This window comes from Stenella coeruleoalba, assembly GCF_951394435.1.
Source record: "Stenella coeruleoalba genome assembly, chromosome: 9".
Taxonomy (NCBI): domain Eukaryota; kingdom Metazoa; phylum Chordata; class Mammalia; order Artiodactyla; family Delphinidae; genus Stenella; species Stenella coeruleoalba.
Genome location: NC_137155.1, coordinates 92,846,095 through 92,866,250, shown reverse-complemented (window position 1 = coordinate 92,866,250; position 20,156 = coordinate 92,846,095). Strand labels below are relative to the sequence as shown.

At 43.2% G+C, this 20,156-nt stretch overlaps 1 protein-coding gene across 5 annotated transcripts in view; it reads left to right on the top strand.

Moving 5' to 3' along the window:
• Positions 1–20,156, top strand: part of DENND11 (DENN domain containing 11) — a 54,687-nt gene that overhangs the window by 10,854 nt on the left and 23,677 nt on the right. The gene's annotated exons all lie outside the window — the stretch shown is intronic.

The following is a 20,156-nucleotide window of genomic DNA, read 5'->3' as shown; positions in this document are numbered from 1 at the left end:
TTTTTTGATCAGAGTAACCTTTATTGCTAGACAAAAACGGATACTATTTTGTAACTAATAATATTCCTTATGCCCTACCCCATCACCTACATACAGTAAATAGATGTGAGCATGAGATTCATTCTGGAAAGTGTTTAAGAGTAACTAGAAGAAATGGAGAGAAAGCGCTAACAGGGTCTGATTTAGCAGTGGTTGCTCTGGCGGTAGAGCCTAGAGAGGGGAAGAGGAGAAGAAAAAAAAAAAAAAATCCTACACTAACCACAGATGGAGTTAATAACATTGAAAAGCACCACAGAATTGGAACCCTCCCCCTGCCTTGTCAATCACAGCTGGTGAGCATGATTTTGTGGGTATGTGTATATAGAGTATTTGTGTGTACGTGTGATGTGCACACACGCACAAGTATGTATTGGTAATGGTTTTCAGATTAAGGTTATTGTGGAAAGAAGGGATTTAACTGACACTTGGACACTTGCTTTGTGCAGGCGTTTTACTGTAATGGTTTTTCTTTTTTTAATTTGTATTTATTTATTTTTGGCTGCGTTGGGTTTTCGTTGCTGCACACAGGCTTTCTCTAGTTGCGGCGAGCAGGGGGATACTCTTGGATGCGGAGCGCGGGCTTCTCGTTGTGTTGGCCTCTCTTTGTTGCAGAGCACAGGCCCTAGGCACGCGGGCCTCAGTATTGTGGCATGCGGGCTCAGCACTTGTAGCTCGCAGGCTCTAGAGCGCAGCCTCAGCAGTTGTGGCGCACGGGCCCAGTTGCTCCGTGGCATGTGGGATCTTCCCGGACCAGGGCTCGAACCCGTGTCCCCTGCATTGGCAGGTGGATTCCCAACCACTGCGCCACCAGGGAAGTCCCCTATAATGGTTTTTCATCTAATTCTCATCTCCATTGTAATTTGATGATCGTTTATAACCAAGGATGATTAAGTAACTTGGAAATATTAACTAGCCAATAAATACTTGACTCCGAGTCTGGTTGTCTTTCTAGAATATAGCACTGCCTGAAACTCTGGCCCCTAACTTTTTATCCTACTGGGTGCAGAGAGGGAAGAGGCTGAGAAGGAGCGGGGGAGGGGAGAGAGTGTGTTTTTAACTTTGGTTGATGGTTTTGTTTTTTTTGGAAAGCTGCTGTTTCCTGCCCATAACTCTCTTGTCATCTTCTCAGTCCCGATTGGCACTTTACTTCCTGTAAAAAATTGTGATAGTACCTACAGCAAGTAAAAGTTATATGGTGCAGTATAATTCTAAGAGTAGAAGATGGAATGAATGAATGCTACTGGGGTTCCCAGGGCTGCAAAGGTCGACGCTAGGACAAGGGCCTCAGAGAGCCCGTGGAGTGTCCCTTGGGTGAAGGTTGAGGAAATCGCGGTCTGGAGAGGGGAGATGGAGGCCCTTGGATGCCCAGTGAGCGGGAGATGTCACTGGGGCCAGACTTACGTCTCCCAGTTTTAATAGTTCAGTGTCTTCCTCATTCTGCTACGGAGGCAGGTCTGCTATGTGTTATTATTTAATCTTGGTCCACCAAGGCTTTTGCCTTCCTTAGCCCGTGATACCCAAAGTAGTAAAGTGAATACTGGCTTCTTTACCCAAATCAGAACATATCACAGAAGTTCTTCCATGGGAGAAACTGTCTAGAGTTTCTGCGCTTGCCTGTCTGCTCCCCATGTGTCTCCCAGCTGTGTCCTCAGTGTTCCCCAGGAGCTCCTCCCTTCTCTCCAAACCTCCCCAGTCACCTGCTGCCCAGGCCATGGGTATTTCATTCATCTTCCCACCTGGTATAGGGAACTGTTGGCACATGTGCCTGCGAGAGTACAAGAGGGGATGGAGGAGGAGAGAATCCACAGCCGTGGTTCATCTGTCAGGGTGTGCGTGGTCTGGGTGCTGAGAGAGGTGTGAGTGGATTCTGGTTACGCACACACTCACACACTCTTGGGCAGGGATGTGCCCAGTGATCCTCAGACCGGTGAATGGGAATAAGAGTAATTCTCCTGTATTTTTGGATACTAATTTTGGGTTGGGCATCTGTAGAAAGAATCAGAGAAGAGGCTGGGGCCATAAAGAATGTTATTTTCATCAGAGTCACGGTTTGAAAATGATGGTTGTTGGATCTACTGATGTTGTGAGGTCTGTAGGGGCTTCAGGGTCAAGTGAGGCAGAGGCTCTCGCTCTCTCACACACACTCTCCTTCCCCTGTCTCTCTCACTCACTCCCTGACACACTCAGTCTTTATCTGGAGCAGGGAGTCCCTGGGATGGTGGTGGTGCTGGCCATGTGGGCTACAAAGCTGCTATTGAAACCAGGCCCAGATGGCGACTATGGGAGCCAAGTGGGAGAGGTTGGCAGCCAGAATCCTGCTTTTTCATTGTGTCCAACCCATTATTTAGAGCTTTGGGTTTTAATTTTGATTCTCTTCCTTGGGTCTCTGGTAAAATTTTCGTTCTTTTGTCCGCTTAATTAAGGGAAAAGTCACTGTCGCACTTGGAAATCAGCCTGCTTTCCCCATCCCCTCTATGAAGGTGACATAGCTGTCTCACCATGTGACTGAGGGCTTGTGTGTGGGCCTGAGGTAGCTAGAGCTCTGGATCTGCAGTGTATGACACCTGTGAATCAGCCTCACTGGACTGTTTCTTTATAAGAGATTCACTTTCAACAGCTGCATTTTCCCCCGAGTTATTTGGTGAGTGTCTGGGGGAAATTCCTATGCTGTGCGTGTTTGTGTTGGGATGGCTGAGCAGAGGAAAACCTGCTGAGGTTGGTAAGATATCTCTTTTTCCTTTGTTCTTCCTGATTAGGGATGAATTACCTGTTCCTCCCTCAACCTCTAGCCAGTGCCTAAATTACAGCTAAGCCCCTACTTAGTGCATCAAAATGCTTCTGTGTTCCCGTTAAATGAGCGTAGTATTTAAAATCACTCACATACGCTAATTTTAACCCCCATACATTCTGCGTATAGTCAGCAGAACACAGGCATTTTCTTTTAAACAATGGCAATGTGGAGGCACAGCGAGACAGGGCCAGGTGTAGCATCTGAGGCATAACTTGGAGGGCTGCCCAGGTCATCTGACTCATGCAATACTAAATGGCTCCAGCCACTGGTGGGAAAGTGACAAAGCAGAATGAGAATGGAAAATTTGGAGCGCCATTTTGAGTCTCAAAGAGCAGTCCTACGAATGACCAGCTCAAAGAGGCCAAGAGAAGGCCGGTTCGAATGATTAACTCTGCCGCGTCCTTTCTCTGTAGTTTCTATCAGATGTCAGTGGAACACAACTGTGGTGAATTTCAGTAATTCCCACATTGGCAAACTCTTTCTCAGGCTGTTGGTGATTCACCTGCTTGTGGTTTTCAGGGAGAAGTCAATTGATCACCATCTGCAGGGACTTCTGTTTCTCCTCTTGAAAGTGGATGGAAACTAGAGTAGGAGTGGGAATCAAAACAACCACCACTTACTGAGTGCCCACCGTGGACCAGGAGCTAGCTAATCCTTTCAGCAGTCTGCTCTGTAATGACAAGAAAAACAGAGGCACAGGGCAGTTAGGTCATATTAAGTCACAGAGCAGAGACGGGCAGAATTCCTGTGCTTCTTCCCACATCGCACCACACCACTGCCTGGCGCAAAACGATATGGGGCCCGTGAAATGGAAAGTTTCTTCCATGTAAAATTAATGCATTGGAATTCAGCCATGGGTTGGCATATGGCTGACTTGAAATCACCAGGATTAATTTCTTCCTGCCTCAGGTTTCTTTATACGGACTCTTTCTTCCTTTGCTTTGGATATACTCTCATCCTAGGTGGTGGTAAGACAATTCAAAACTCTTTAAGACCCAGAGTTGTCGACTTTTCTGGCGTTAGAGTCTGAACCATATAAGCTTCTGAGGGTTCTTCCATCTCTGGGATTTGGGGGCCTCCTGCAGAAGTGGGGATCACAAGTACACCTGGATTCTTGCCTTTATTCAGGGCTTGTGTGTATGCCGATGGGCAGAGCTGCTGGAAAGAGTAAAAATCAGCGCACACGTTGGAGAGGCGAGAGCTGGTACAGAGCTCCACTCTTGAGGTCAGAGGAGCCGTAACAGGACCTTGAGCTGAGGCAGCCACTGCTTATGAAATCAAGGGCTCAGGAGGAAATTCTTGACTGAGAACCGCCCAACACGGAGGGAGAAAAGGAGGAAGGAAAGCCACGTATTTCCCACTAGACAGAGATTATTTTGGTTCAAGATCATTGCCTTCTCCATTTTAAATATTCTGAGATCAGCTTTCTTAACAGGCAGCAGCAGTAGCAGCTAATATCTATTCTCCCTGGAGAGATGGTGGTTGATGAAATCCAAATATGCTTGGGGGTGTGGTCATTTCACATTTCAACAGAAATAGAAGGCAGAGGCAGCCCTGTATGTAGATAGGACAGAGTACATCTCACCTAGCGTTGGAGCTTGTGAAACATCAGCTCTGGGAGGCCCTGGCACACAGGGCCACGAGGTTCAGACCATCTCTGCATCTACAGCCAGGCTCAGCATTGCCCTGTGGCTTCGCTGGGTACCTGAGCTGCCAACTCAGTAATCTGTTAGCCCAAGTTCCTTTGCCTGAGCCCAGAATCTGGCACTGGGCTGCCAAGTTTGTTCCACCAATATTTACTGAATGACTGACTGAATGTACACAAAGCAGATTGCCACGTTTGTTCCTCGTGCGGTCATGTCCATCCCTCCTAGAGGCTAGGCAGGGCCTGTGGGTACCTGTGATGGGCCCAAGGCAAGGGGGGACATGGAGATGGAAGGAGAGCAAGTCAGGAAATAAGGCACTTGTCAGTGTTGACTCCTCTCTTTGATTGCCTACCCCTGGGATGAGCCCTTCTGTTCAATCTTGCCAGGCCCCACCTCCCTGGCTGGGTTCCTAAAGTGTGGTGAGGAAATTTGGAAAACCAAAATGTCTTTGAGTGTGAAGGCTGAGCCTGAGGTAGGCAGCATTCTGTGTGAGGTTTTCCTGGCCCTAAATGGCTCACGACAAGGATTGTCATTTCTGCCAAATCACTTTCCTTTAAGCCTCTTACAAGTTTTATATATAAACGGGTTTCTAATTTTTGAGACTAGTGTACTATTTCTGTTAAAGGATGACCTTTAGCCATCATGCTGTTTCATCCCCTTAAATATAACACATTGTCTCAATTATTTTTTGCTTTTGCAAAGTCCTTTATGCTTAGCTTATGGTTTTTTGCATCTCTGTTATTTCAGTTATGTTTCTTAGTTCATATGTTGAAATTTTTTAATTTAATTTTTTTTATATTGGGGTATAGTTGATTTCCAGTGTTGTTAGTTTCAAGTGTACAGCAAAGTGATTCTGTTATACATATATCCATTACTTTTCAGATTCTTTTCCCATATGTTATTACAGAATATTGAGTAGAGTTTACTGTGCTGTACAGTAGAGCCTTGTTGATTGTCTATTTATTTTGCGGTACGCGGGCCTCTCACTGTTGTGGCCTCTCCCGTTGCGGAGCACAGGCTCCGGACGCACAGGCTCAGCGGCCATGGCTCACGGGCCTAGCCGCTCTGGGGCACGAACCCGTGTCCCCTGCATCGGCAGGCGGACTCTCAACCACGGCACCACCAGGGAAGCCCGATTGTCTATTTTATATATAGTAGTAATCCCAAACTCCTGATTTATCCCCCCCCCCCCCGCACCTTCCCCCTCTGGTACCATAAATTTGTTTTCAAAGCTTGTGAATCTGTTTCTGTTTTGTAGATAAGTTCATTTGTGTCGTATTTTAGATTCTACATATAAGTGATATGGTATGTGTCTTTCCCTTTTTGACTTAATTCACTTAGTATGATAATCTCTAGGTCCATCCGTGTTGCTGCAAATGGCATTATTTCATTCTTTTTTATGACTGAATAATATTCCACTGCATATATTGATATGTGCCACATCTTCTTTATCCATTCATCTGTCAGTGGACATTTAGGTTGCTTCCATGTCTTGGCTATTGTAAATAGTGCTGCAGTGAACATTGGGGTGCATGTATCTTTTTGAATTATGGTTTCCTCCAGATATATGCCCAGGAGTGGGATTGCTGGATCATATGGTAGTTTTTTAAGGAACCTCCAGATGGTTCTCCATAGTGGTTGTACAAATTTACCTTCCTACCAACAGTGTAGGAGGGTTGCCTTTTCTCCACACCCTGTCCAGCATTTATTGTTTGTAGACTTTTTGATGTTGGCCATTCTGACCGGTGTGAGGTGATATCTCATTGCAGATTTGATTTGCATTTCTCTAATGATTAGCGATGTTGAGCATCTTTTCATGTGCCTATTGCCATCTGTATGTCTTCTTTGGAGAAATGCCTGTTAAGATCTTCTGCCCACTTTTTGATTGGGCTGTTTGCTTTTTTGATATTGAACTGTATGAGCTGTTTGTACATTTTGGAGATTAATCCCTTGTCAGTCACTTTGTTTGCAAATATGTTTTCCCATTCTGTGGGTTGTCTTTTCATTTGGTTTATGGTTTCCTTTGCTGTGAAAAAGCTTTTAAGTTTCATTAGGTCTCATTTGTTTATTTTTGTTTTTATTTTCATTAGGTGGATCCAAAAAGATATTGCTGCACTTTATGTCAAAGAGTATTCTGCCTATGTTTTTCCTCTAAGAGTTTTATAGTATCTGGTCTTACAAATATTTAGGTATTTAACCCATTTTGAGTTTATTTTTGTGTATGATGTTAGAGAATGTTCTAATTTCATTCTTTTACATGTAGCTGTCCAGTTTTCCCAGCACCACTTATTGAAGAGACTGTCTTTTCTCCACTGTATATTCTTGCCTCCTTTGTCCTAAATTAATTGACCATAGGTGCATGGGTTTATTTCTGGGCTTTCTATCCTGTTCCATTGATCTATATTTCTGTTTTGTGCCAGTACCATACTGTTTTGATTAGTGTAGCTTTGTAGTATAGTTTGAAGTTAGGGCGCCTGATTCCTTCAGCTCTGTTTTTCTTTCTCAAGATTGCTTTGGCTATTTGGGGTCTTTTATATTTCCATACAAATTGAAAATTCTTTTGTTCTAGTTCTGTGAAAAATGCCATTGGTAATTTGATAGGGATTGCATTGAATCTGTAGATTGCCTTGGTTAGTATAGGCATTTTGACAATATTGAGTCTTCCAATCCAAGAACATGGTATATCTTTGCATCTGTTTGTGTCATCTTTAATTTCTTTCATCAGCATCTCATAGTTTTCAGAGTACAGGTCTTTTGCCTCCTTAGATAGGTTTATTCCTAGGTATTTTATTTTTTTGATGTGATGGTAAGTGGGATTATTTTCTTAATTTCTCTTTCTGATTTTTCGCTGTTAGTGTATAGAAATGCAAGAGGTTTCTGTGTATTAATTTTGTATCCTGCAACCTTACCAAATTCATTGACGAGCTCTAGTAGTTTTCTGGTAGCATCTTTAGGATTTTCTATGTATAGTATCATATCATCTGCAAACAGTGTCAGTTTTACTTCTTTTCCAGTTTGGATTCCTTTTATTTCTTCTTCTTCTCTGTTTGCCATGGCTAGGATTTCGAAAACTGTGTTGAATAAAAGTGGTGAGAGTGGACATCCTTATCTTGTTCTTGATCTTAGAGGAAATGCTTTCAGCTTTTCACTGTTGAGTATGATGTTAGCTGTGGGTTCGTCATATATAGCCTTTATTATGTTGAGGTAGGTTCCCTCTGTGCCTACTTTTTCTGCAGAGTTTTTATCATAAATGGGTGTTGAATTTTGTCAAAAGCTTTTCCTGCATCTATTGAGATGATCATATAGTTTTTATTCTTCAATTTGTTAACAGGGTGTATCTACTGATTGATTTGCAGATACTGAAAAATCCTTGCACTCCTGGGAAAAATCCCACTTGATCATGGTGTATGATCCTTTTAATGTATTGTTGGATTCGGTTTGCTAGTAGTTGAGGATTTTTGCGTCTATGTTCATCAGTGATGTTGGCCTGTAATTTTTTTGTGATATCGTTGTCTTCTTCTGGTACCAGGGTGATGGTGGCCCCATAGAATGAGTTTAGGACTGTTCCTTCCTCTGCAGTTTTTTGGAAGAGTTTCAGAAGGATAGGTGTTAACTCTTCTCTAAATGTCTGATAGAAGAATTCACCTGTGAAGCCATCTGGTCTTGGACTTTTGTTTGTTGGAATTTTTTAAATCACAGTTTCAATTTCAGTACTTGGTGATTGGTCTGTTCATATTTTCTATTACTTCCTGGTTTGGTCTTGGAAGACTGTACCTTTCTAAGAATTTGTTCATTTCTTCCAGATTTTCCATTTTATTGGCATATAGTTGCTTGTAGTAGTCTCTTATGACTCTGTTTCTGTGGTGTCAGTTGTAACTTCTTTTTCATTTCTCATTTTATTGATTTGAGCCCCTTCCCTTTTTTCTTGATGAGTCTGGCTAAAGGTTTATCAATTTTGTTTATCTTTTCAAAGAACCAGCTCTTCGGTTCATTGATCTTTTCTATTTTCTTTGTCTGTTTCATTTATTTCTGCTCTGATCTTTATGATTTTTTTCCTTCTACTAACTTTGGGTTTTCTTTGTTCTTCTTTCTCTAGTTGCTTTAGGTGCCAGTTTAGGTTGTTTGAGACTTTTGTTTCCTGAGGTAAGATTGCATTGCTGTAAACTTCCCTCTTAGAACTGCTTTTGCTGCCTCCCATAGGTTTTATATCTTCATGCTTTCATTTTCATTTGTCCCTAGATATTTTTAAATTTCCTCTTTGATTTCTTCATTGATGCATTGGTTTGTTGTAGCATATTGTTTAGCCTCCACGTGTATGTGTTTTTGCAATTTTTTCTTGTAGTTGATTTCATTCTTTTTTTTTTTTTGCGGTACGCGGGCCTCTCACTGTTGTGGCCTCTCCCGTTGCGGAGCACAGGCTCCGGACGCACAGGCTCAGTGGCCATGGTTCATGGGCCTAGCCGCTCCGCGGCATGTGGGATCTTCCCGGACCAGGGCACGAACCCGTGTCCCCTGCATCGGCAGGCGGACTCTCAACCGCTGCGCCACCAGGGAAGCCCTGATTTCTAATCTCATAGCATTGTGGTTGGAGAAGATGCTTGGTATGATTTCAGTTTTCTTTAATTTACTGAGGTTTGCTTTGTGGCCCAGCATCTGATCTGTCCTGGAGAATGTTTCATGTGCACTTGAGAAGAATGTGTATTCTGCTGCTTTTGGATGGAATGTCCTATACGTATAAATTAAGTCCATCTGGTCTAATGTGTCATTTAAGGCCTGTGTTTCCTTATTGATTTTCTGTCTGGGTGATCTGTCCATTGATGTAAGTGGAGTGTTAAAGTCCCCCACTATTATTGTTTTACTGTCAGTTTCTCCTTGTATGGCTGTTAGCATTCGCCTTAATATATAAGGAGCTCCCATGTTGGGTGCATATATATTTATGATTGTTATGTCTTCTCCTTGGATTGATCCCTTGATCATTATGTAGTGTCCTTCTTTGTCTCTTGTAACAATTTTTATTTTAAAGTCTACTTTGTCTGATAAAAGTATTGCTACTCCAGCTTTCTTTTGATTTCCATTCGCATAGAATACCTTTTTCCATCCCCTCACTTTCAGTCTGTATGTGTCCCTAGATCTGAAGTGGGTCTCTTGTAGACAGCATATATACAGGTCTTGTTTTTGTATCCACTCAGCTAATCAATGTCTTTTGGTTGGAGCATTTAATCTCTTTACGTTTAAGGTAATTATCAATATGTATGTTCTTATTGCTGTTTTGTTAATTGTTTATTTGGCTGTGTTGGGTCTTAGTTGCGGCACGAGGGATCTTCGTTGTGGCATGTGGGATCTTTTGTTGCAGCATGTGGGTTCTTCGTTGCAGCACGCAGGCTTCTCTCTAGTTGTGGTGCGCGGGCTCAGTAGTTGCAGCACGCAGTCTCTCTAGTTGTGGCATGCGGGCTCCAGAGTGTGCGGGTCAGTAGTTGTGGCGCGCGGGCTCCAGAGTGCATGGGCTCAGTAGTCGCAACACATGAGCTCTCTAGTTGTGGCGCACAGGCTCTAGAGTGCATGGGCTTAGTTGCCCTGTGGCATGAGGGATCTTAGTTCCCCTACCAGAGATCGAACCCACATCCCCTGCATTGGAAGGTGGATTCTTAACCACTGGACCACCAGGGAAGTCCTGCCATTTTGTTAATTGTTTAGGATTTGTTTTTGTAGGTCTTTTTTGTTCCCTTCCTCTTTTGATCTCTTCTCTTGTGATTTGATGACTATCGTTAGAGTTGTTTTTGGATTGATTTTTCTTTTTTGTGTGTGTATATATTATAGATTTTTGGTTTGTGGTTACCATGAGGTTTTGATATAGCAGTCTATATATATATATATAAATATGCATATAAATATATATAAATAAATATATATATATATATCCAAGATTGTTTTAAGTCTCTGGTCTCTTAATTTCAAATGCATTTCGAATATCCTGCGTTTGTACTCACCTCTTTTCACAATTGCTTGTTTTGATACCATATTTGTGGATTTCTTATCTTTACTGTATGTTTGCCTTTACCATTTGTAATTTTCTTTTTTCTTATTTCATGAGCTTTCCCATTTGTAATTTTCTTATTTCTAGTTGTGGCTTTTTCTTTTCTGCCTAGAGAAGTTCGTTGAGCATTTTTTGTAAAGCTGATTTGGTGGTGCTGAATTCTCTAAGCTTCTGCTTGTCTGTAAAGCTTTTGATTTCTCTGTTGAATCTGAACAAGAGCCTTGCTGAGTAGAGTATACTTGGTTGTAGGTTTTTCCTTTTCACACTTTAAATATATCAGGCCACTCCCTTCCGGCCTGCAGTTTCTGCTGAAAAATCAGCTGATAATCGTATGGGGGTTCTCTTTCTCTGAGGTAAGATTGCATGGCTGTAAACTTCCCTCTTAGAACTGCTTTTGCTGCCTCCTGTAGGTTTTATATCTTCATGCTTTCATTTTCATTTGTCCCTAGGTATTTTTTAATTTCCTCTTTGATTTCTTCATTGATCCATTGGTTTGTTGTAGCATATTGTTTAGCCTCCACGTGTTTAGACTCCTCTGCGCTTCCTGGACTTGAGTGTTTCCTTTCCCATGTTAGGGACATTTTCGGCTGTTATCTCCTCAAATATTTTCTCAGACCCTTTCTTTCTGTCTTCTTCTGGGACCCCTATAATGCAAATGTTGGTGTGATGAACATCGTCCTAGAGGTCTCTTAGATTGTCCTCATTTCTTTTCATTCTTTCCATGGCAGTGATTTCCACCATTCTTTCTTCCAGCTCACTTATTCGTTCTTCTGCCTCATTTATTCTGCTCTTGATTCTGTCTAGTGTATTTCTCATTTCAGTTATTGTATTGTTCATCTCTGTTTGTTTGTTCTTTAAATCTTTTAGCTCTTTGTTAAACATTTCTTGTATCTTCTTGGGCAGTGCCTCCATTCTTTTTTCTAAGATCTTGGATCATCTTTATTATCATTACTCTGAATTCTTTTTCTGGAAGGTTGCCTATCTCCACTTCACTTAGTTGTTCTTCTGGGGTTTTATCTTGTTCCTTCATCTGGAGCATATTCCTCTGCCATCTCATTTTGTCTAACTTTCTGTGTTTGTGGTCTCCGTTTCTCAGGCTGCAGGTTTGTAGTTCCTCTTGCTTCTGGTGTCTACTCCCGTTAGGTGAGGTTGGTTCAGGGGCTTGTGCAGGCTCCCAGGTGGGAGGCACTGGTGCCTGCCCACTGGTGGATGGAGCTGGGTCTTGTCTCTCTGGTGGGCAGGGCCGTGTCGAGGGGTGTGTTTAGAGGTGGCTGTGCACTCAGGATGACTTTAGGCAACCTGTATGCTGTTGGGTGGGGCCAGGTCTTGGTACCAAAATGGCGACTTCTGGGAGAGCTCATGCCAATGAATATTCCCTGGGGCCTCTTCCACCAGTGTCCTTGCCCCCACAGTGAGCCACAGCCGACCCCTGCATCCCCAGGAGATCCTCCACGACCCACAGGTAGGTCTAGCCCAGGCTCCTGTGGAGTCACTGCTTTGCCCTGGGTCCCAGTGCACATGAAACCTTGTGTGCACGCTCCAAGAGTGGAGTCTGTTTCCCCTAGTCCTGTTTAGCTCCTGCACTCAAGCCCTGCTGGCCTTCAAAGCCAAATGCTCTGGGAGCTCCTCCTCCCAATGCCAGACCCCCAGGCTGGGGAACCTGACATGGAGCTCAGAAGTCTCACTCCTGTGGGAGGACCTCTGTGATACAATTATTTTCCAATTTGTGGGTCACCCACCTGGTGGTATGGGTTTTGATTATATCATGAAAACACCCCTCCTACTGTCTCCTTGTGGCTTCTTTGTCTTTGGATGTAGAATACATTTTCGGTAGTTTCCAGTCTTCTTTGTCGATGGTTGTTCAGCAGTTAGTTGTGATTTTAGTGTTTTCGTCAGAGGAGGTAAGCTCGAGTTCTTCTATTCTGCAATCTTGTCTCCCTCTCATGTGTTGAAATTTTTTAAACCTCAGAAAAGTTGAAAGAATAGTACAGTGAAAATCTGTATATCCCTGACTTAGATATATGTGTCACTCTGCATTGGTTGAGATATGTGTGTCACTCCGCATTGGTTGACATTTTGCCATATTTGCTTTATCTAAAGTCAGTTCCACAATAATGTGAAGTACGCATTCCTAAAAACCACTGTGTTAAGCAAATCATGCAGTGAAAATCACAGGGCTTGTGGGGAAGATGGGGTGAGGGGCACAACACTCAAAAACTTTGTCAGTGACACATTAAAGAAAGATAGGAACATAATAAAAGTGGTAGGATGGTTGTACATATGTTAAATAATGAAGAAATGCATCAATACTCAAAATACGGCACTCTACCTTAAAAAAGACCTGCAGTTTGCATACGAAGGTGGGTGTTGGAAGGGTTGAGCTTGTGAATTATAATGAAGCAGAGGAAGAGGGCTTTGTGAAATTGGATGGAAAGTTGTACCACTAGAGGAGATAAGTGTGGCTCAGAACACACATGGTGAACCGAGGTAGCAGGCAGATGTTTGAGTGTCGTGTGGGGATGCGCTTTGTGTAGTGCTACAGCTGGGTGCAGTTTTCTGTGTTCACATTTTGAACCTTGAGATCAAAACCACATATCAGCAAACATGAAATTCCCTATGAATTGTTAACATATCGATTGCTTTAGAACAAATTCGGCCAGCATTATAGCAGAGCTGAGGATGTATAAATATACTTTTTTTTCTGAACTATTTGAAAGTAACTTTCAGACATCATGACATTGCATTTCTAAATACTTCAGTTTAAATCTCCTAAGAATAAGGCCGTTTTCCTACATAGCCACAATATCATTACTACCCCTAGGATAATTAACCTAGGTTAATTAATTTATTACCTTTCTTAATAAATTTTATTTTATTTTTGACAATTTTAGGTTTACAGGAAAACTGAGCAGAAAGTACAGAGTTTCCATGTACCCTCTTCCCCTACCTGCCCGCCTGGCCCCCCCATTACCTCTATTATTGACATCGTGCATTAGCGTGGTATATTTGTTGTAATTGACGAACCAGTATTTATACATTATTGTTATCTGAAGTTCATAGTTTACATAAGGGTTCACTCTTCGTGTTGTACGTTCTCTGGGTTTTGAAAATGCACGATGTTAGGTGTCCACCATAACAGTATCATGCAGAATAGTTTTACTGCCCTAAAAATCCTCTGTGCTCTGCTTGTTCATCCCTGCTTACCGCCTGACCTTTTCTACTGTCTATAGTTTTTCCTTTCCAAAATGTCACATCGTTGGGATTTTGCAGAGTATAGCTTTTTTAGACTGGCTTCTTTCACTTAGCAACATGCATTTAAGTTTCCTCCATGATTTTCCGTGGCTTGGTGGGCTCATTTCTTTTTATTGCTGAATAGTAGTTTGTTATATGGATATCCCACAGGTGTTTTTAATCCATTCACCTTTTTGAAGGACATCTTGGTTGCTTCCAGTTTTGGGCAGTTATATTAACAAAGCTGCTATAAACATTAACGTGCAGGCTTTTGTGTGGACCTAAGTTTTCAGCTCATTGGATAAATATACAAAGGAGCATGATTGCTGGATCACGTGGCAGGAATGTGTTTGGTTTTGTAAGCAGCTGCCCAACTGTCCTCCAAAGCGGCTGCACCGTTTCGCACTCCCGCCAGCAGTGGGTGAGGCTTCCTGTTGCTCCACATCCTTGTCAGCATTTGGTGTTTTCAGCGTTTTGGATTTTGACCATTCTGATAGGTGTGTAGTAGGATCTTGTTGTTTTAATTGACAATTCCTTGATGATATGTGATATTGAGCATGTCTTCCTATGCACGTTTACCGTCTGTGTGTCTTCTTTGGTGAGATATCTGTTCAGATCTTTTGTCCATTTTTTAAATTGAGTTGTTTTCATTTTTTTTTTTTTTTTTGCGGTACGCGGGCCTCTCACTGCTGTGGCCTCTCCCTTTGCGGAGCACAGGCTCCTGACGCGCAGGCCCAGCGGCCATGGCTCACGGGCCCAGCCGCTCCGCGGCATGTGGGATCTTCCCAGACTGGGGCACGAACCCGCGTCCCCTGCATCGGCAGGCGGACTCTCAACCACTGTGCCAGCAGGGAAGCCCGAGTTGTTTTCTTAATGTTGAGTTTTAAGAGTTCTTATTTTGGATATAAGCCTTTATCGGATATGTTTTTGCAAATATTTTGCCCCATCATTAGCTTGTCTTTTTATTCTCTTAATGGTGTCTTTCACACGTCAGAAGTTTTTAATTTTAATGAAGTATAACTTACCAATTTTTTCTTCATGGATGATTCTTTTGGTGTTGTATCTAAAAACTCGTTGCTAAACTCAAAGTCACCTAGATTTTCTCCTGTGTTATCTTCTAGAAGTTTTATAATTTTGCATTTTACATTTAGGTATACTATTCATATTGAGTTAATTTTTGTGCAAAGTGTAAGGTCTGTGCCTAGATTCATTTTTTTCCGTATGGATATCCAGTTGTTCTAACACCACTGTTGAAAAGACTATCTTTTCTCCCATTGTATTACCTTAGCTCCTTTGGCAAAGATCAGTTGACTGTATTTGCGTGGGTCTGTTACTGGGCTCTCTAGTGTGTTCCATTGATCTATTTGTCTGATCTTGTGCCAGTACCATACTGTCTTGTTTACTTTATAGTGAGTCTTAGAATCAGGCAGTATTAGTTCTCTTCAGTATTGTATTGGCTAACTTCGGCCTTTTGCCTTTCCATGTAAACTTTAGAATTAACTTGTCAATATCCACAAATAGCTTATTGGGATTTTCATTGAGATTGCATTGAATCCATAGCATTAGCAAATGGGAAATTCCCTATGTGCACATTGTTCTTAATATATCAATTGTGTTGGCACAAATTCAACAAGCATTGTACTAGAATTGACTGAATACAGATAAAAACTTTTTTCCTCAGCCATTTGAAAGTAAATGCAGGGCTTCCCTGATGGTGCAGTGGTTAAGGACCCGCCTGCCAATGCAGGGGACACGGGTTCGAGCCCTGGTCTGGGAAGATCCCACATGCCGCGGAGCAACTAAGCCCATGCACCACAACTACTGAGCCTGCGCTCTAGAGCCCGCGTGCCACAACTACTGAAACCTGTGCTCCTAGAGCCCGTGCTCCGCAACAAGAGAAGCCACCACAGTGAGAAGCCCGCGCACCACAACGAAGAGTAGCCCCCGCTCACCGCAACTAGAGAAAGCCTGCGCACAGCAACGAAGACCCAATGCAACCCAAAATAAAAAATAGTAAATAAAATAAGTTAATTAAAAAAAAAAGAAAGTAAATGCAGACGTGACTTCACTCCTAAATACTTGAGTATAAACCTCCTAAGAAGGACATTTTTCTACATAACCACAATATCATCACTACTAGCTTTTAAAAACATGCATATCCTCTATAAAGCTGGGTTTTTGCTTTGTTTTTGTTTTTAATGTCCATCCTGTCTTGTGCTAAGCACTATGCTATGTTGGGATGTAAAGGTAAACAATCAGAGTTCCTGCCTTTAAGAAGTCCAGTCTCCTGGGGAGACAGACATCTAAGACAATGATTGTATTAGGCTGGGATGAGGGCCATAGTAGCTTTATCTATTCCTTTAATTCAACGAGTGTGTCAGCAGAAATGTTCTTCCTGTGGGATAAAGAACTGTTCCCAGAGTGGTGTTCTGGAGTCCATGCTCCATGCTGTGATTCACCAGCCTGACCCTGATGGACCTTTCTTCCCGACCTAGAGGGGTTCGCATCCATCTAGAAGTGAAGGATGTAACTAACAGGGTGTCATTCACTTCGCCTAATTCTTTCAGTTCCTATACAATGAGGATTGGCCAGGCACAGAGGAATAAGAGAGAAGCTTTGAGGACCAGGCTGAGGAATTGGGGGCTATATTCTTCAGATCAGCTGTATTAAGTAAGAAGACGTATGTTTGGCCATGAATACCAGAGACCCAAATTAGCAGTGACTTAATCAAGATAAGAGTTTAGTTTTCACTTAACAGTCAGGAGATAGCCGGTCCAGGGCTGGAATGCCGGTTCATACCCATGGGGTCATCCAAGGACCTGGACTCAAGTTGGCTCTCGCTCCATCATCCCCTCCTTGATATGTGGGCTGGTGCCCTCACCTGTATGATTCAAGACGGCTTGTCACCACATCCATATGCCAGGCAGCAGGATGGAAGAAGGGACTACATACGCCTTCCCTTTAAGGCACATTTTGGAAAGACACATCTCACTTCTGCCTATATCCCACTGGCCAGAATTTACTTGTGTAGCCATACCTATTTGCAAGACGGTACAGAGAAACATAGTCATCATTTGGAAGGCCATATGCCAGGCTAAGAATAGGAGGTCCTATTCCTTATAAGAAAGAAGGAGTGGTATGTACTAAGGGTCAACTTGCAGCCCCTAATATACTGCTATTTCTTTAAAAAAAAAAAAAGAAAAGCCTTCTATAAAATTTGGCCCTTAAGATGCTCCTTAAAAATAGGTCTATTGGCCAAATAATTTTGGAAACATTTAGCATGGTCTTGATCTCACAGAGATTCGTAATGTAGAGAAACATTAGAGGCTCTGAGAAGTTCTGCAGTAAAGGAACTTGTCTGTCTTTGTTTAACCTAAACAAAGATTGTTTGGCCAAAATCCCTTTTTACAAATTTTGTGTTTTGCAGAAGCCCTGGTCACCTAAGCTTTGGGAAACACTGCTTTGGGGATCATTAAAGTTTCCTTAGTTTGCAGTGATGCAAACATTTTTACAGCCGTTCCACTCCTAGGGATGTAGTCAGCAGAAATGTGTGCATATTGTGTCAGTCAAAGTCAAGGTTTAATCAAAGAAACAGAACCACTGGGAGACAAATAAAGGGATTTATTGCAGGGATTTGATCTTGTGCAATTGTGGGAGCTGGTTAGAAAGTCTGTGTAAGGCTGTTGCCTTGTGTCTGTTGGTGGAGCTTGAAGTCTCTTGAGCGGACAGTTAGGAAGCAGAGAGTAAAGTTGAGAAGAAGGAGAACAAGCTGGAACTCATGAGGGTGGATGGGAACCCAGGTCAGCGTGTCACTGCCTCCTGTTCTAATGACGTGGTGCCCTGACCTGATGAAGCTGATGCCTTTCATTAATGGAACTAAGCACACGCCTGGGGTGGGAGTCCGAGAAGCTGACAGAGGATCCAGGGAAGGTGGATCCGTCGGCAGTAGGCCTGGCAGCCACCCCCCAAGTGTGATGAGCCTGCAAGATAAGCAGCAACGCCCATGAGTTACCTGATGCCCTCACACTGGCCTTCTGACATAAACACAACATGGCTACTGCTTCACTTCGCCTCCCCAGTCTCAGACGCAAATGGGAATTCTCAGAAATGTGAATCAGCCCAGCCGGGTCATGCGTTACAGAGCTACCGCACGTGTAGTCACCAGATGACAGGTGTGGAATTGTTCACAGCAGTGCTCTTTGTGATAGCTTCAAATAAGAAGTAAGCTAAATGTGCACCAACAGTTACATAGGTAAGTAAGCTGTGTTACATGCATAGGATGGAAGTAGTAAATGAAGAAATTATTGCTACATGCATCAACATGGATGAATCTTGCAAAAAAAAAAATGGAGCCAAAGAAGACAGACGCAAACGAATACAAACTATGATTGCATTTCTATAAATTTCAAAAACAGCAAAGCTGATTTATCGTGTTCGGAGTCCGGATAATAGTTAGCCTGGAGAGAGGGGTGATGACTCGGACGGGGCAGAAGAGCGGCTTCTGTTTTGCTATTCATGTCCTACTGCTTGGTCTGGGCTCTGCTCACACAGGTATGTTCATGCTGGGAGAACTCATTGTGCTGCAGAGCTATGATCTGTGCGCTTTTCTGAACTTATCCCTCAGCACAAAGTTTAGGTACGTTAAAGTTTTAACAAGTCATTGAGTAGTCACGGACAGGCTGGGTCAGAGGAAAGGAGCTAAGAGCAAGTTGAACCCTGCGTGGAGTGGCATGGGGGCGGGGAACAAGGCAGCAGATACTAGAAGAAGCAGGTAAGTGAGAGGACAGAGTCTGCCAGAGGGTCCGTGGCAGGCCGTCCCTCTCCTAGGCGAGCCATCTGTTGCCATCATGAAGGGTTAGGACCGTGTGCCCAGGGGGCTCATCAGCTGAAGTGCCCGTGTGGCACAGACCATGACGGTGTAGATTTGGGGGGAGGGTCAGCCCCCTTGTAAGCTTCCTGGGTGTCCTGTTGCACAACACAGGGTGAGAGCCACTGGACCGAGGAGACCGTAGACAGGGATGCTAGTGGAAAGACAGGAACGTGGGGGAAGTCGGTGTGCGAAACCTTACCTTTCTCCCCACGTTCGCCCCTCTTTCAGCGTGCAGCGTGCTTTTGCTCGTCTTTAACCCTGACAGATACAACATTGTTCTGGCCTCTCTGTTGTGTGAAATCTTAATTCCTTTTTTCATGCTTTCTCTTTTAGCCCATTGATTAGTTGTTTGAGTTTAAGAGTCCTCTTTTGAAAATAAACTACTTGAAAGTGCCTTAGGCTGCTGAATATGGGATAGGCTGATCCCCCGTGATGCCCACCCCATTCAGAGACTGGGTCGTGTCCGGGTAGACTTGATATGCGGTACCTCTGATGCCCCGAACAATTATCTGAAAGCATTGGCTGTCTGGGATTATTAATGATGTTTCTAATGCTTGGGCAATTAGGGTTTGAGGTGTTGATGAGAAGTTTGTTCTAAAGTGAAATCTTACAAGTATCTTAGTATTTTTATTTGGAAAATTTTTGAATATGCAAGAAAACAGTAGGGCATGTCCTGTAGCATCCTCTCAAGCCTCGAGGAAACACTGCTCTTGTGAACTTCTCTGATTCCCTCAATCTCATGGCTGCTTGTGATTGCTATGTTCTAAAATCCCACGTTATCCTCTGTCATCGAATTTACCACATACCACCACCCTCAGCCTCCAGAACTGTAATCGCTGGTCTCCTTGTTTATCTCCGTATCTGTCCCTGGAATCTAGTCTGTTTGAGGTCAGGGACTGTGTCTTATTTGACTTTGTAGCTCCAGCATCTAGCTCAGTAGAAACGCAGTAATTAGGGATAAGTGAATGAACTCTTAAATTCTGCAGGCAAAGAACTGGTGTCTGGACCTTGGAGAAGAGCCTCATTTTGAGGAGAGAGGAGAAAGAGTTAGGGAAGGAAGCAGAGCGACATTTGATCAGAGAAGAAGGAAAAGAACCAAAATAGTATTCTGTCACGGGAGTCAAGGGAAAAAGGGGAGATATTTTTGAGGAATTACCAAATGCCACAAAGAGATCAATGAAAATTAAATTAAAAATTAATTAAAAAGAGTGTGGGGGTTTGTCAGAGTTATTAGTGGCCATAAAAAGGCAAGATGGAAGCAGGATCTCGAGGGGTTAAGGAGAGAGTACAAGATGAGGAAATGGGGGCGGAGGGTCAAAACATGCACTTAGAAGTGAGGCTGCAAAAGGAAGGAGATTGGGAGGTGGCCAAGCAGAATGGGAGAACCAAAGCCAGCAGCCTCGCTGGGAAGAACTGTGTTCATTTGAAGGCAGAGATTGGAGGTGCCTTCAACACCCATCTCCTGGCCCTCGGGATGCCTCAGGGACTCTGCTGGCATGTAGGCAATGGAGGGATGAGCCACCTGAGCATGCTGGTGGTCAAGTC